This window comes from Typopeltis vanoorti, chromosome 18, assembly GCF_054136105.1.
Source record: "Typopeltis vanoorti isolate ZY-2024b chromosome 18, IOZ_Tvanoo_1.0, whole genome shotgun sequence".
NCBI lineage: Eukaryota > Metazoa > Arthropoda > Arachnida > Uropygi > Thelyphonidae > Typopeltis > Typopeltis vanoorti.
This window is the reverse complement of record NC_143566.1, coordinates 59675351-59692805: the sequence shown is the minus strand read 5'-3', so window position 1 is coordinate 59692805 and position 17455 is coordinate 59675351. Positions and strand designations below refer to the sequence as shown.

The window sequence follows — 17455 nt, the reverse complement described above, 5'->3', positions numbered from 1 at the left end:
CCTGGAATGTAGTTTGTGCTTGGAGATTTTCCACAGTATTTTTATGAATTCAGGATACTCTTGAGGGTTTGGAGGGACTTGTTCTATGGAGCGGTTGAGATCTTCCATGAAATCCTTCCAATTAGCTTTTTGGAAATTAAATCGGCATCTGTAAGGAACTGTGGTAAGCAGAATTGAAGCATTAAAGGTCTATGTTGAGTATGTGGAATCGGATTTAAAACCTTTTTAACACAAATGTTGGATATTTTTGAGCTAACAAATATGAGGTCAGGGTTATAGCCTCGCTTCCATCTGCCACTGTTGAAAGATGCAGGGAGTTTTGGATTATGGATCAGGTTTAGAAAAAGGTTTTCAGCCCATTTTTCAACAAGTTCTCCATCTTTGTTGGACTTTGTGTAACCCCACTTAATATGGCTGTTAAAGTCTCCTAATACAATATTAGTCATGTGTGCATTATTATTGAGGAGGATGTCAGGGAAGGAAAAAGCTTTTTCTGGTGATTTATAGACAGAGGTGATTGAGATTTTTAAAGGTGATTGTAATAATCTCAATGTTTCTGTTGTTCATTGGGACAATGGACGATGGGATCAAGTTCTCTTTTGTAAATATTGCACTGCCATATTTATCATTATTATTATTATTATTCCTGATACCTCCAAGGAGTCCGAAGACTCATCGCGGGAGGACACCTTACCTCTACTACTACGAATCAACGCCATCTACCGCCCACCTCCAACACCACCACAACTAGTAATTTTTGTCTGTAAATTGCGTGTGTTCTGAAGGGCCGATTTTATGTATGCGGGATGAAAAACCCGAGTTTCTGGGAGAAAAAACCCTGCTACCTCCGCATGAGATCGGCTAACTCACCATTGATTGAAATAGACCAGATAAAGATTCCTCCCGTCGGGACGAGAATCGAACTTAGGCCTATTCCAATCGAAGGGCGCAATGTATCGTCGTTCTTCCAATTGCGCTACGGAGGCGCTAGGGTATTTCTTTTGAGTTTCATGCCATGGATGTAAGGTCTTGCAGCACCTCCTCTTCTGTGAGCTTCTTGCAGGCAGAGCACATCAGTCAGTATCTCTGCAAATATTTGCAATGAGATCTTGTTTGACACTGGAGAAACCTTCAATGTTAAACAATATTATTTTTAGGCCTGGCCCCAGGTAGGATCCTTTAGGGCAGAAATTTGGGAGCATTTTAGTTCGATCACTTGTGTTTGGTTGATAGCTGCTTCCCCTAATGGTACTAACAGGGTGAAGGAAGGAGAACCTAGCTGCTGCACACCCCCTAAGGGTAAAATGCAAATGAAGTTTTGATCCATGAAAAATGCTGGGGTGGTCTGCCTATTTCATACACCTCGGCAGATAGGAGAGTTAAGCAGGCCCTGCGTGTGAATATTATAATCATCGTGCTGATATGCGAATACTTTTGAATAAATTTGAAATTTTGTAATTGGTTTAGTTCAACAATTTGAATGAGTGGCTTTGCTAAGCCTAAAAATCAGTAGCATTGCTAGGACTTTTGCTGCCCGGGGCGGTCTCTTCACTCTTCCAGTAGTTGCTGTCACCAACTAGTGGCAATGTTGATATGTTGTTAACAATTACATTATCTGTTGTTATCACTAAATCCAGTACATTTTGCCCACGGGTTCATCATCAGCTATATGAGATAGTGATCCCTTAAGAATTCAAGAAAATTTTTTCCTTTCTTCCACACGTTTTCTTCCCAATTTATTTCAAAACTTGAAATTCCCATTAATACTGTTTAAAAGTTATCAACCTGGTGTATGCAACATTGAGTCCACTGCTACCTTTTCACTCACTGAAAAAACTCAGATGTCTGAAGAGCTTTTGCACAAATTGAATAAGAATTTAGCAATAGGGACTGATAGGATATCAGCATGTGTGCTAAAAGTGTCCAGATGTACTAGCTATTCCTTTGACCAGGCTATATAATTTGAGTCTCAGAACATGGAAGATTCTGCAGGAATTTAAAGAATGTATGGTAATTCCATTGCACAAGGGTGGTGGTAGAATACCAGCTGTCTACACTGATGTTATCGTAGATGTAGCATCCAGAAGCTTAAAGTAAGAAGCAGAGGTTAATTAGCTATAGTGTTAAAATTGATGTTTTTCATCCAGCAAAACAAGCCAGCCTGAAGAACACACTCACTGGCAAAGACATAACGGTATCTTCATAGAAATGTTTCATTTCACAACATAAATCTTTCTACGTAGATTAGAAATTAAAAAGATATGTTCAAATATGGATTTTCAAAATAATTGAAATAATATTATAAATTCAGAACTTTTTTTTTCAGGAAAACAGGAAGCCTAATATCAGGTACACTAGGAATGGTCAGATATAGATTTTAAGGAAAGATATATACTGGTGTATAAACAACAAGAACTCTGGATGCAGAGGCAGCAGCTGGAGACTATAGGCCAGGAAGATCCCATTCAGCATGGACCTGAGCCCACACACCACTGTGACCCTGTTGAGCAGCACCTCGGGCCTATGTGGCATGAAAGAGGGAGCATGCTGCAACATCATGAGACTGTATGGGCATAGCATATGCAAAGAGAACAAGAGTCCATACAACCTATTGACCGTGAGCCAGAGACTGCACGTCATGAACCGAGAAGTCTTAATCATTCCGTGACTCGTGAGCCCATTCATCAGGATGCTCCTATTGGGCACGAGCCCATACACTTCAGTCAGCCTATTTCTCATGAGCCCATGCTCTTCGACCAGCCTGTGCGTCGTGATCACGTGCCTTCCGACCAGCCTCTGCGTCATGATCACGTGCATTTCGACCAGCCTGCACAGCATCAGGCCCAGCCCTTCCGCGGACGTGACTATCTAGTACAGTGTTTCTCAAACTACAGATATCCGCGGACCCCTTCTTAAATTTTCATTATTACCAAGTACTCCATAATTAATTATGGGGTGCTTGGTAATAATGAATTTTTATTAATAATAATTAAAAAAAATAAAATAAATTAATTAAAAAATTAAATATCTATTTTATTTGAATTTATATGTTCATGTAAACAAAAAAATATGATTTATTTTTAATAGAACAAACTTTATAAAGATACTGTAAAGTTTTTACTTACTTGAAATAATTTATCATTAATGAGAGGAGTGAAATTGCTTATGGTGAGATAAAATTTCAGCAAAATTTGGCTCTATAGTAGTTAATTTCAATCTTGGATGCGGTTCGACATCTATAATGCGATTCCTCTTCTTCTTCGTCTTAATATCTATAAGGGCCGAAAATCCAACTTCGCACAGATATGAACTTGGAAATAGAAAAATGAACCTTAGAGCTTTATCTATTAATTCAGGAAATTCATTCTGTATTTGTAGCCAAAATGATGATAACGTATTCTCGCTGTATTTATTTTTTAGGAAACCATCAGAAGCTAGTTTTAAAAGTTGTTCTTCTTTTATTGACGATAGACCCTTTGGCATAAATTTGTTTTTATTTAAAGGGTATCTTATCCACTCAATATTAATGTCCAATTCAGGGAAATACTTTTCTAGATTCATTTGTAAGCTTTTTAAATGCTGCATGATAGTAATTTTCACATCGTCATCAATTTGTTCATTTGAACTTGTGAGCAATTCATGAAGCGATGGAAATGCGTCAAATTCTCCATTACCAACCCGCTTTTGCCATAACTTCATTTTTGCCGACATGGCGTTCACTTTATCTTGGACATGAAATATAGAAATTTCCTTGCCTTGTAAAAATAAATTAAGACTATTTAATACAGTAAATATATCTACCAGGTATACTAATTGACTGAGCCATTTCCAATTATGTAAATGCATTTTCAATTCAAACTTTTCATTAAGAAAAACTTGTAGTTCATTCCGAAGTTCAAATAAACGAGTAAGGACTTTTCCATGAGAAAGCCAATGAACATCGGTATGGAAAAGAAGTTGTGTATAGTTGCTTCCCATTTCTTTGCAAAGTTGAGAGAAAAGTCTGGCGTTTAGAGGACGGCCTAGCCCTTCCGTGCTGTAAAAATCATATAATTTATGATTTTTACCGCTTCATCAAGAACTTTTCTTAGGTCTGTAGACATCATATGTGTAGCCAAAGCCTCCCTGTGTATGCAGAGGAGTGTGTCAACTTTGCATTTGGTGCAACAGCTTCAATCCTTGAAACAAGTCCTTTTTTAGATCCAAACATGGATTTCGCTCAGTCCGTGCTTATTCCAATCACGTATGTTCTGGCAAGGGTTGGGAATATAAAAGGTTGTCATGAATTTTTTGATTTTTTTCGTACCTAACGAACACTAGAAGATTTGCAAAATTTGTAATGTCGGTGGATTCATCTACCTGTAACACATAATAACGACTCTCACGTATATCGGATAACAATGTTTGTTTTATATTTTCAGCCATATCAGTGATTCTTCGATGAACGGTACTATTTGAAAGGCAAATCCGATCAAAAGATCTTTTTGCATTATCTCCCATCATAATTTCCGCTATTATTTTTGCTGCAGGCTTGACCAAAGTTTCACCATTTGTTTCCACTGCACCACTTTTTGCTATTAATAGCAACACATGATATGAAGCTTCTAAAGCCTTCATGTTTTCACCTCCTGACACTATCGACATCACTTTTTGAGATTCTTTTAAATTTTTTAGTTTATTTTGAAAAAATTCGACAGGTTTGTCCTTACATTCATTATGTTTAGATTCAAAATGGTGATTTAAATTACATGGTTTCATGCTTTAATTTTTTAAAGTTTCACTGCAAATTACACATAATGGAATAGGTTCTTCTCCATTTCCCCTCCATGAAAATCCACATTTCAAGTAATTTATATTGTGCTTATGAAATTTTCTCATCTTCTTCCTAGCTGGTTCTTTAGAGATGTCAGATAACACACACACTTATCAATTTCACTTGATCCAGATACAATATCAACATTTTCTTGTTGCTGACAGCTACTTGTATCTACTATGTTCCTCTCTTTTGCACATTTTAAAAGTCCAGTCTTTAACCAGTGATCCATACTTAAGAATTTGAAAGCTAAAAAAAATTACCATATTTAACGAACAGTCCTTCAACAAATGGCTAGTGAAAGCATAACTCGAAACAGACAGCAATGGTAGGCCAGTAGAGATAAAGCAGCTATGAAGATGTTCATATGATTGGTGCGGTATTAACAAAAGATCGTGCTACTAATTGACAAAGGCAAGCCAACAGTTCAGTTAATGCTAATTCTCTTCAACCGAATTCCTTATATAATATCTGAAACACATTCACTATATATTTCTTAGTTTTAACATGTTCACTCAAACAAAACCATATGTTGCCGGTGCACCATATGGTTTTGATTGTCTACTATACAGCATTTTATGTGGGAGGGGTCATGCGATTCATTAGTTAGTGCCAGTTTCTCTAATTGCACTGTTTGTTGAGAAACATATCACACAGCCTACAGATGTCTCTGTACTTTATTCAGTGATACAATAGGAACGTTTTACGGTTTCAAACTTAAATTTTATTCCATGAGTTAATGATGCATAGCCGAAAATTCCACGAACCCCCTGAAAGGTCTTCAGGGGTCCATGGTAATTTTGAGAAACACTGATCTAGTACAACAGCTGGGTGGCCAAGCAAATATCCTTCACATTAATCTTGATAATAGAACAAAGTCATCAAATTTTAAGTTAATTAAAGCAGTCAAATCACTGTTTAGCAAAAGTAAAGATAAGCTTACTGTTGAAAGTTTATTTTTCACTTTGTTAGACTATAATAAATTTAGATTAATCCTTTATCCAAGTGTGAGCAAACAAAGTTTGCACCTGAAAATATCTTCAGGACTGGGGTAAGGTAGTACGACACAGGGCAACTCGTAGCAAAGGTGGACCAAGCTAAAATCACTCCTATCTTAGCATCTCCCATAATGCAAAACACATCTCCTTGTGGATATGTATAATGTTATGCATTAAGGGAAGGGTCACTACCCAGACTAGTTTCGACATTTGAGGTCTCTTCAGTGGGAGCCAGGCCCAGAAGTGGAGTACCAGGCAGAAGCAATGGTGAGGTTATCCTTACCTATGGAGTTGCCAAAAGGTGTGCCACCTTTTTATTAAATTACTCTGGATTTAGAGAAAGATGTCGAAAGTTTATCTTTCACTTGGTTAGACTATAATAAATTTAGTTTAATCCTTTATCCAAGTGTGAGCAAACAAAGTTTGTGCCTGAAAATATATTCAGGACTGGGGTAAGGTAGTGTTTCTCTAAATCCAGAGTAATTTAATAAAAAGGTGGCACAGCTTTTGGCAACTCCTATAGGTAAAGATGACCTCGCCATTGCTTCTGCCTGGTATCTCCACTTCTGGGCCTGACTCCCACTGAAGAGACCTCAATAAAGGTCGAAACTAGTCTGGGTAGTGGCCCTTCCCTTAATGCATAACATTATATATATTCGCAAAGAGATGTGTTTTGCATTATGGGAGATACTGAGATGGGAACGATGTTAGCTTGGTTCACCTTTGCTATGAGTTGCTCGGTGTTGTACTACCTTACCCCAGTCCTGAAGATATTTTCAGGTGCAAACTTTGTTTGCTTACACTTGGATAAAGGATTAAACTAAATTTATTATAAGCCTACTAGTTAAAGGGAGCTCCCACCTTTCAGAAAATTTTCAACCTGGTAAATGTTAGAAGTCTCTTTAAAAATGTTGGTTTTAATCAATGAAATGTATTTTTGATTGTATTAGCAGCTCACATACAGAAAAATACTAATACATCTTATGCAGCTATATGTTAATTTGTTTGTATAGCACTGCAATATTAATGAGTAATGCAATGATTTACAGCCACACACCAGATACAAGAATGCTTAAAAAATCATACAACTGTTCAATCAGAGGATTTTATATATATATTTTATTTATTTATTTTTTACTTGAATTAATTGGAATATTGCTTCTCTGTAATTATGATTATGTGATGATAAACTTTAATAATGTATTATTGAAATTTGTAGCAAAACTGTGCAGATAATGCAGAAATTATATTTTCTCTGAATACAACCATTTACAAAATTCATTCATTTACTTAGCACTTTATGGGAGAACCAAAATTTTACAGAAGAAAATTCCTCTGTAATGATGTGATTTAACAATCTGAATTGAAAACATTCATATATAGATGCCATGTACATATATACAAATTTTGTGTGCATGTGCACATACTAAAATTTTCACCCATTCACCAATCTTCATAGACAAAGGAACAGCAAAGGTTTCAAAATGATCTGATATCAACCACTGCTTCTGAATAAGAATGATGTACTCAGCTGTGAAAAAAAAAAAAAAAAGTGAATCTAATGCACTACACATAAAGAGCATAATTTAAAATGACATCAGAATAAATATACAACATGTAAAACTCACTCACACACATGTGCACAAGAAGAAAGCGAAAGAGTTAAAATGAACACTTTGTGTATGTTGGTGGGTGGGTGGGTTGGTGTGTAATGAACAGCACACAAGTAAAATATATTGCTCTTGCCCAACAAATAGCTTTTACATTGCATTTTACTGAATGTTGACCATTCCCTGGCTACTTTAACAGGTCACATCACATACAGAGAGGAAAAACAAAGAGAAAGAGCACAGTAAAGAAGTGTCAAGAAAGGAACTAATTCTGCAAATCACAGAAAGCCCTCTAGCAAGGCACATCTATACACCATTCCACCAGGAAAGCTTGTACATGCAACAGAAGCACAATTATGTCTGTGCTAAGCTGCTTCAGAGTATAAATGAGGCACATTATAGTGTAACATTTTATAAGCCATGGTGCACGTACACACAGAGAGCTCTTTTGCAGGCTTAAGGAAGATTCCCAGTCACATAGGGGAGGGAAAAATATAACATCTCAAAATGAAAATTAATTGTATCAAGTAATGAAAAAAAAACATTCCAACTGTTCATCAGGGAGGTTATAGAAAACCTGGCTAATGTTGAAGGACTTGCAGATTGCCACAAGGTCATCAATGCAAACAGGATGTTCTTTTGCTGGCCACACAGCCAGGGAACTATTAGGAACTTGAAATAATAGTCTCTGCATTTCAGGAATAGAGTACTTTAATAAAGATGCATACACAGGAAATATGACATAAGTGTATACTCTTTAATAAGGGCCACCATGCGATCTATCATTTCACGGGTATACCTAGAAAAAAAAGTACATAAAGTAAGCAGAACCGATAGTTTAACTCAGAAATATTTCTCTCTTTAAAACTGAGAATACTACATTTAAATATTTCGAAAAAAGCATTCAATATCATGCGCACACAGACACAAAATAATGACATACTATTATTATTAGTAGTAGTATTATCTGAGACCTCCAGGGAGTCAAGGACTCACCAAGGGAGACTAAATTACCCAACCTAGCTATCATACCTTCCCTTAAATTCATTTACACTAGATGCACTAACTACCCCTAAGGGCAAATTATTCCACTCACTCACTGCTCTCTGGGAGAAAAACCTAACTCTTATCCCTTTCTTGACTGAGAACAACCTTAACTTTTATGGATGCCCTGTGTTTTCTCCAAGTATAATGAAAAATTTCATCATTTGAAATTCTATAACACCCATTCAAAAGTTTATAGACCTCTATCATATCACCCCTCTCTTTCTCCTGTTAACCAGAGTCTGCAATCCACATTAATTAATTCTAAATTATCTTGGAAAGAAATAAACCGAAGGTTAGACAGAACATATCTCCTATATGAGACAATATTTATTATTATAACACAGCACCACCACGAAGTCCAACAACTCATGGTAAGAGGATCCACACTAACCATTATTTACAGTGACCATGGTCATATCTTTCCTTAAACCTATTCATTAACAAAGCACCCATGGTCACTTCTGCCATTTGCTACTCTGAAGCAAAAAATCTAGTCCTCACATCTTTACTCTTACACAACTTTCAGTGATGTCCCTTGTCCTTTCAATCATGTAATGGAAAACTGATTGCACATTTTTTTATGAAATCCCCTTTAGCATATCCCCTGATTTCTACCTATTAGCAAACGTATGTTACCAACAAATTTTTTTTCAATTTATCTTCATCGGAAGAACTCCATAGACCAGTCATTAATTTGGTCACTCACCTATGAATCATCAACATTTCTACATCTCCGAGAAACAACTCAGGTGATCAAACCTTGCAGAATAGTCCAGATGTAGCATATCAAAGCTTTATAAGGATGGATAATAACTTCTTTATTCCTGCTGGTCAGTTTTGTGATATGGCCTCTGAACTTTAACTTTCTGTCGACCATCATCTCTGATGTAAAAATATAAAGTAAATCAATGAAACTGCAAAGGGTTCATCCTTTTCTCATTTCATGTGAATAATTTCTATAGGGAACATTTGGAGAATATTGTACTTAATACTTAAACTCACACCATGTTTAAACCACATGCATATCAGCATTAATGTTGAAAGTTTTTTGTTACTTGGTTACACTATAAATTAAAGATGCCAAGGAATATTCTTGTTTAATCCTTTATCAAAGTGTAAGCAAACTTAGTTTGTGCCTAAAGAATCTTCATGACTAGGTTACTAGCATATGGAGGCTAGTGACTTCACATTAATCGCCTTAGTATCCCATAATGCAAAGCACACATCCTCTTGGGTGTGTAAGATGCTATGTATTATTGGAGGGACCACCAACCTGACTATTGGAGGGACCACCAACCTCAAAGGTTAAAACTAGTAATTTTATGACTAGTTTTAACCTTTGAGGTACTGTTAAGGTGCAAGGTGACACCTCTTTCCAAAAACTTTGATTTAAAAGATCACTCCTAAACTCATCAAAATCTCATGTGGCTCAGCTCAGTGATAAGCAAAAACTATCAGCAAGCAAAACCGCTCTGCTTCCTGCAATAAAGTCCAAAGACAAACATTATTAAAATATTATCAGTGGGAGCCCGACCTAGAAGAGATACCCAAGTAATGCAGAAGTCATATATTTTCCATATAAAAGCAGCAAAAACAGTGATACCTTATTCTTGTTTAATCCTTTATCCAAACATAAGCAAACACAGTTTGCATGTGAAGAATTTTCATGATTAGGCTACTTGTATATAGAGGCTAGTGACCTCATATTAATTGTCTCAGTATCCCATAATGCTTAGCATTATACACACCTGAAAGGATGTGTGTTTTGCATTAGGGGATACTAAGGCAATCAGTGTGAGATCACTAGCCACTAAACACAAGTAGCCTAGTTGTGAAGATGCTTCATGCAGAAACTTTGTTTGCTTACACTTGGTTAAAGGATTACACAAAAACGTAATTCTTTGGCAACTTTAATTTAATTAGATCTGCATTAATTTGAAAAAGCGTGAGGATGGTCATTTTATGATTAATTACAATCCAAAACTTCCATGTATGGAAGTTTTTACATAACTTAGTTAAATACCACTAAGTTAGGACTTGGGACTTTGTCCATTACAATTAGAACTAAATTATGACAAACTCATGAGAATACTATCTTTAATGAATAAGAGGATCAGCTGTGTGTGTGGGGGGGGGAGGGAATGTTTAAATAATGTTGCATCTGAATATGTCCTAGAGTTCAAAGAACAATTAGGATGGGAGTGAAATGGATGTTCAACAACCATTTCACTCCCATATACACACACACACAGAGAGAGAGAGAGAGAGAGAGGTAGACCAGTATCGCAAGAAGGGTGACAGCCATGAGGAGGAAGGTAAAATCAGATTTAAAAGAAAGCCAAACAGGTCAAAGGAAACCCAGAGAATTTTATCACTATAAGGTAAGAAAGTGTTAGATGCATTAGAAATAGCCCAGTAGCTAAGTCACAAGTTAATGTAACTTATAAGAAAAAGAATATTTTCCTGCTCTACTAGATAAGATATCTTGATTACTATACACAGATCTGGTTGCTTTGACTTGGGTTCCAAGGAGATGGGCAAGACGATCAAAAAGATGATCAGTGGGTAATGTGATGATATCTGGCCTATGAAATTGGGTATATAAGAACAAACTGAAGGAATGGTCATAAGAGTTTTAGGAATAGACAAAAGAAATATGATAGAGACATACAAACGTGTTGGCCACTTTGGCCTAGCGGATAGCATACCTACTCTCTAACCAACAGGATGAGGGTTCGAATCCTACTTGGGTACATATGTTTGCAAAGAGCTTTTTAAATGCACAGTTCTTTGAGTTTATAAGGCTTGTCATTTTTTTTTAAAGTTAATAATGGGATCTTACTATATAGACAACTGTGATTTTTCAACTTGTGACTTGCAAAAACTTGGTCAGTTTCCATGGATGACCTAAGGACATAGGAAGTGTGTGATGTCCAGGGCCATAATAATTAGAAATCATTAAATCATATACCTTCTTCTTCATCCCATAGTCCACAAAGGACTGTTGAATAGATATTAGGAAATATTCCTCACGGAAATCTTATGCTCAGTCCTTGATTGGTATTTTGCTTTCAGCTCTGAAAGTGAAGCATCTGTTCAATTTATTATATTTTCTATCCAGTTTATTCTAGGTCTGCCTCTTTTTTAAGCTCCTGATATATCTATCAGTATAAGTCCTTCAAGAACTTGCACTGATAGACCATTCGATCTGCTAATATAACCAAGTCCCATAATCTGTTTCTTTTGAATCTTAGTTATGATGTTATCACTTGAATTAGCAAAAGAATTGATTATTTATTGTTATTATTATTCAGGCCTCTATGGAGTCACTCATCATGGGAGGTCCTGCTTAGGAAACACAGTCTATCATACCACTCCTTGACCGTTCTTGCTGTAACCACTCTCTCTCTCGGGCATGTCTATTCATCTTCCAAGTAAAAACCACATGGTCATTCTCCAAGTGGTGGGAGAGATGTCATCTCACTTATTATCAGCTCTTCTGATGCTATGATCAAATCCAAAACTCTTGAACTTCTTGTTCCTTCTATTACATGTTGCCTAAGACATTTGTCCCTCAAAAATTCTAGAAATTCCATCCCTTTATTACTACATGCATTTTCCTCTTCTCAGCTTATACTGCTATAGTTAAAATCTCTCATAACAATCATTCTTCTTGCACCTGCCAAGCTCAATTACCTAAAAATCTCCTGCTCCCCAACCTCTGTGCTCCTTGGTTTGCAGCAACACCCCAATAAATATCCTGTCTTGGTCACTTCTACCTCACACCATATGCTTTCAAAACCATTTGTGTCGCTGCTTTCCAAAGCCTCTACTCTTAGAGGACATAAGTCATCACTTATCATAAGCAGTACTCCACCACCACGTTTTCCTTTCCTATCCTGCTGAAAAATGCCGTACCCTGCTACTTCAATTCCTGTTATTATATCATCCTCTGTCAACCATGTCCCAGAGATCCCAATAATCTTTGGCCAGGCTGATGCTATCAGCACCACCAATTTATCTCCTTTATTTCGGATACTCCTGGCATTAGTATAAAGCATAAAAATGTCACTGCTTCTTATACCTATCATTATCCCCCTCTCGACCCCACTGGACTCAGTGTTACTGGATGTTGTCCTCCTTCCCCCAAGAGGCCACCCCTGCTACCATCCACCCTGGGAATTCTAGTTTCCCTGCATTGACACACTGACTCGTTCAGAAAACAGCAATCTCTCCAGATGCCTTTGTTCTTCCTCGTTCAAATACAAGCGGTCTCTCGCATACAATTCTCTTTTGTCCTCAAGTGCCCTCCACGCATCCACATATTCCAATCCTCTTTTCTGACACATTCTGGCTATTATGCTATTCAGTATTACTGCTCTTCTGCTCAGCTTGTCACTATCATACCTGGGCAACACACACACGCACACAGCCTTTCCTCTCCATGTTTTCTTTTGCACAACCTCAAGCAAAAATTTCAGATCTCTCGCCACCTGATTTACATTGCCTCTCAAGTCATTCGTGATCACCATCACAATCATTTCATCCATCCTTTCACCCCTCTTAATTACCATAGCCACACTTTCTATCATCTCTACAGGCAAAAGATTCCTCTGGCATTCTGTTTAATCTGTTCATTAACGATATAGGGAAGGATCTAAGTGGAACAATTCATTTGTTCGCTGATGATGCAAAGTTGGGTATGGCAATAGTGAATGCAGAAGATGTCAAAGTCTTGCAGGATGACTTAGATAGATTGGAGTTTTGGGCTAAGGAGAATGGATGTCAATTTAATGTGACAAAATGTAAGGTTATGCATTTTGGGGTGAAAAGATTAGCAGCAGTATACCACATTGGTGGAACTGTACTCCAAGAGATTAATGAGGCCAGGGACTTGGGAGTGTTGGTGGATAGGGAGATGAAGTTTAGGAGGCACACTGCAAAAGTAGCTAAATCAGCTCATCGACTCACTTGGTTACTGAAAAATACCTTGACGAGCAGAGACAAGCAAGTTATTGTACCTCTGTACCGAGCCTTGATTAAGACCTCATCTCGACTACTGTGCCCAGATTTGGTCACCTCGGTTCCTTCTTGATGGGGAGGAGGTGGAGAGGATCCAGAGGTGAGTGACTAAGATGATAACAGGTCTACGGAATGAACCATATGAGAACAGGTTGAAGATTTGTGGATTGCAGAAACTAGTTGATAGGCGGAGGAGGGGAGATATGATTGAGACATTCAAATTGCTAAAGGGATTCTATAGGATTAATTCAGAGGATATTTTTGAGATCAGGACTGGTGGTGGGAGAACTAGGGGACACCTGTGGAAGCTGGGCAAGAGTGTGGTCAGCAGGGGTGTTAGAGCTGGGTTCTTTACTTTTAGAGTGGTAAATGAGTGGAATAAGCTGCCAGAGTCTGTTGTGGGTGCTATGACGGTGAATGAGTTCAAGACAAGGTATGATAGATACTGTGAGAATGTAATCGCATAGTTGTGTGGACATGATGTTTAGGGCCTCCCTCGATGAGTCTAAGGACTCCTGGAGTCGCCCGAAATAATAATAATAATAATAATAATAATAATAATTCTATCTTGCACCCCACAAAGCCTCATTTGCCTTACTTCAAAATTTGCAATGTGATCAGTATAAAAAAGCAGTCTTGTGACCACTTATAAGCTGCACAAAAAGTTAATTTTTTTGCAATTTATGAAGTAATCTAATACTCTTATCTGCTCCCCAAATGACCAGCTACAACCTGTGGATTTACCTGGAGTATACCAGGTAGCCTGTAGCTGCAACCATTCATACTATGGACAAACAAGTAGGACTGCCAACATCTGTATATCATTGCACCAGGATTACAACCATTTCCACCACACTATGGTCACTTGGGATTAGCAGACCATCCCCTGGATACCAGGGACAGGATCCACTGAAGCAAATTTAAATTTGGGAGCATTTCCTCAAATCTGCTGCAGCTCTTACCAACTATCCCAACCTAAAAAACATGGTTGTATCAACCTTCCTTCTGATATGGGAAACCCTCGTTGGCAGACAGTCAGCCAAGAACACCCAAACGAAGCCAATAGATGGCATAATTATAGGAATTTAGTACATCCTATATCTCTCCTGTTCCTTTGTTACTGAAGCGTGCCTGCATTTTTTTAATACCAGTGTATTAATCCCTAAGGATGCTGATTTAACTTCAGCAAAATATAGGAAGCAATAATTAAATATTTTTAGTTTTCTAGTCTAGGTTGTTAATTTCTTGAAACATGATGCTGGTGAATCAATATATAAATCTAAATACCAGGATTAAAGAACTCCAATATTTAAAAATTATTTTTGTACAAAATAGCTATAATGAAGATTTTTGTATTGTTGGGGAGCTACAAACCTAAGTTATAATGTAGGGACAGTGGACACTGATAGTGTTGCAATGTGCTTTTATTTCAATGGCTTCTGATATTCTTAACTTTGTTTAATTTTTTGGAAGTTGGCAATGCTTCCTTTTTTCTATTTGTGAAATGTGTCTGTTACAACTGAGTTTAGTATGTTTTTTAATTTTTACTTTGGCATTAATGGTATTCAGACTGAGCTCTCCTTATACTTGTAACATATCATATTTGTAACACAAGCTTTCTCGTATATTAATCGTTATTCTCGACTCTTTTTAACCTTACTGTTTTGAAAATCTTCATGAAACACGCTGATTTCTGCTTATAATTAAAATTTATGTAAGTTTCCCCCTTTTAATTGTTATTATTATACATGGGAATTGTGATGGAATATATACTGAGTGTTGCACATCATTGCCAAAATTTTTCAAGGTAAAAAAAAATGTAAAAAATGACTATGTTAATAACTGAGTTGTAAATGGCAGTAATTTTAAAACACCGGAAAAAATTATCCTCTACCCCCCCCCTTCACATAATGTGTGTGGGCGTTATCATAAATTCAAGGGTCATTCAACTCTTGATTCCCGATAGGCGGTGCCTATGAATAAGTTTCGTTAAATTTGTGCTCCTGAATTTTATCGTAATTGCAAGTATCTTTTTTGTGCAAAATAACCAGTAAACGGAATACAGAGGGTACAAAGGAGCCAGTTACTTCTACACAACACATAAGTAGGGTTGCCACCTTTTGGTAAGTCTAAAGAGGGACACACTTATTATTATGGGCAACTGCAAGGAGTCCTTACTCATCGAGGGAGGCTCTAAACATCATGTCCATCATAACTATTCGACATTCACACGGTATCTATCATACTTTGCTTTGAACTCATTCACAGTCACGGCACCCACAACAGAATCTGCAACTTATTCCACTCATTCACCACTCTCCAAGTAAAAAACCTAGTTCTAACACCCTTGCTAACCACACTCTTGCCCAGTTTCCATGGATGGCCCCTAGTCCTCTGACCACCAGTCTTGTTCTGAAAAATATCCTCTGAATTAATCTTATAGAAATCCTTCAGTAATTTGAATGTCTCAATCATATCACCCCTTTTCTGCCTATCAACCAATTTCTGCAACCCACAAATCTTTAACCTGTTCTCATAAGGCTCATTCCATAGACCTGCTATCATCTTGGCTAATCTCAACTACTGTGACCAAATCTGGGCACAGTAGTTGAGATTGGGTCTTATCAAGGCTCAATACAGAGGAACAATAACTTGCTTGTCTCTGCTCGTCAAAGTATTCTTCAGCAACCAAGTGATTTGATGAGCTGATTTAGCCACTTTTGCAATGTGCCCCCTAAACGTCATCTCCCTATCCACCAACACTCCCAAATCCCTGGCCTCATCAATCTCCTGGAGTACAGTTCCACCAATGTGGTATACTGCTGCTAATCTTTTCAAATGCATAACCTTACATTTTGGCACATTAAATTGACATCCATTCTCCTTAGCTGAGAACTCCAATCTATCCAAGTCGTCCTGCAAGATTTTGACATCTTCTGCATTCGCTATTACCCTACCCAACTTTGCATCATCAGCAAACAAGTGAACACTTCCTCTCAGATCCTTCCCTATATCGTTAATGAACAAATTAAACAGCAGTGGTCTAAGAACAGAACCCTGCGGCACACCACTAGTCACAGGCCATCTTTTGGCCTCTACTGCTGAGTAAACTACTCTCCATCAACCACCCTCCTATCCATCTCACCAACCCTATATCCACTCCCATATGTTGCAGTTTATGGATTAGAATTCCATGTGGTATCCTCTCAAAGGGCTTAGCTAGGTCCAGCAGTATCACTGTAACTCCATTACCCTTATTCAGTTCAGCCGTCACTGCGTTATAAAAACCTGAGCAAGTTACTGAGTCATGATCTATCTTTCACCAAACCATGCTGTTCTCCCCATACAATATCTAATTGTCATTCTTATTGAATATGCAAGTCTTCCCCCTCCCCTAAATGCATAAAATGAGAAAGCCAAAGTTGAATAAAGTTCTAACCTTACAAAAAAATTAAAAGATTGAATAGATTGTTACTGGTATTAGTGATTTAATAATATTTGTATTTTAAAGTTTAATTTGTATGATTTTACCTTAAAAATGAACAAATTTCACTATAATAACTTGAAACACTCTTAATGGGGAGAAAATACTGAGGAGGTCAAGTCTACCTGTTTTTGAAATTCAAGATTTGAAACTGTACTTCTTATTTGATTTGGCTGCTTCTAAAAGCTGTCTGTTTTGTTTTCACTCTCACAAAATAGTCCTTCCAAGTATCTGTAACATTTTTTGGAATTATGATTTCACTTTTTATGAGGTCAGCTGAGCACTTGTTTCTTGAGTGTCCTTTTAAGTTCATAAGAGAGAACACCTTTCTACAAAGGCATTACTACCAGGAATGCTTAAAACAAACCATATGAACTTATAGAGATTGGGAATATTTTCTTTACCAATATTCTGAATAATCTCCTTCCATTTCATATCTAAGGTTTTGCCTGTTGTGTAGTCCACTTTAGTGGTATTTATT

The 17455-nt window shown here is 37.2% G+C and overlaps 1 long non-coding RNA gene across 1 annotated transcript; it reads right to left on the bottom strand.

Moving 5' to 3' along the window:
- Positions 1-6910: 6910 nt before the first annotated feature.
- LOC150096706 (uncharacterized) lies at positions 6911-17157 on the bottom strand. Its single transcript, XR_016549844.1, has 2 exons — positions 17100-17157; positions 6911-8220 (listed from the first exon to the last, which is right to left on the bottom strand). It is a non-coding gene; the product is annotated as an uncharacterized LOC150096706 (long non-coding RNA).
- Positions 17158-17455: the final 298 nt, after the last annotated feature.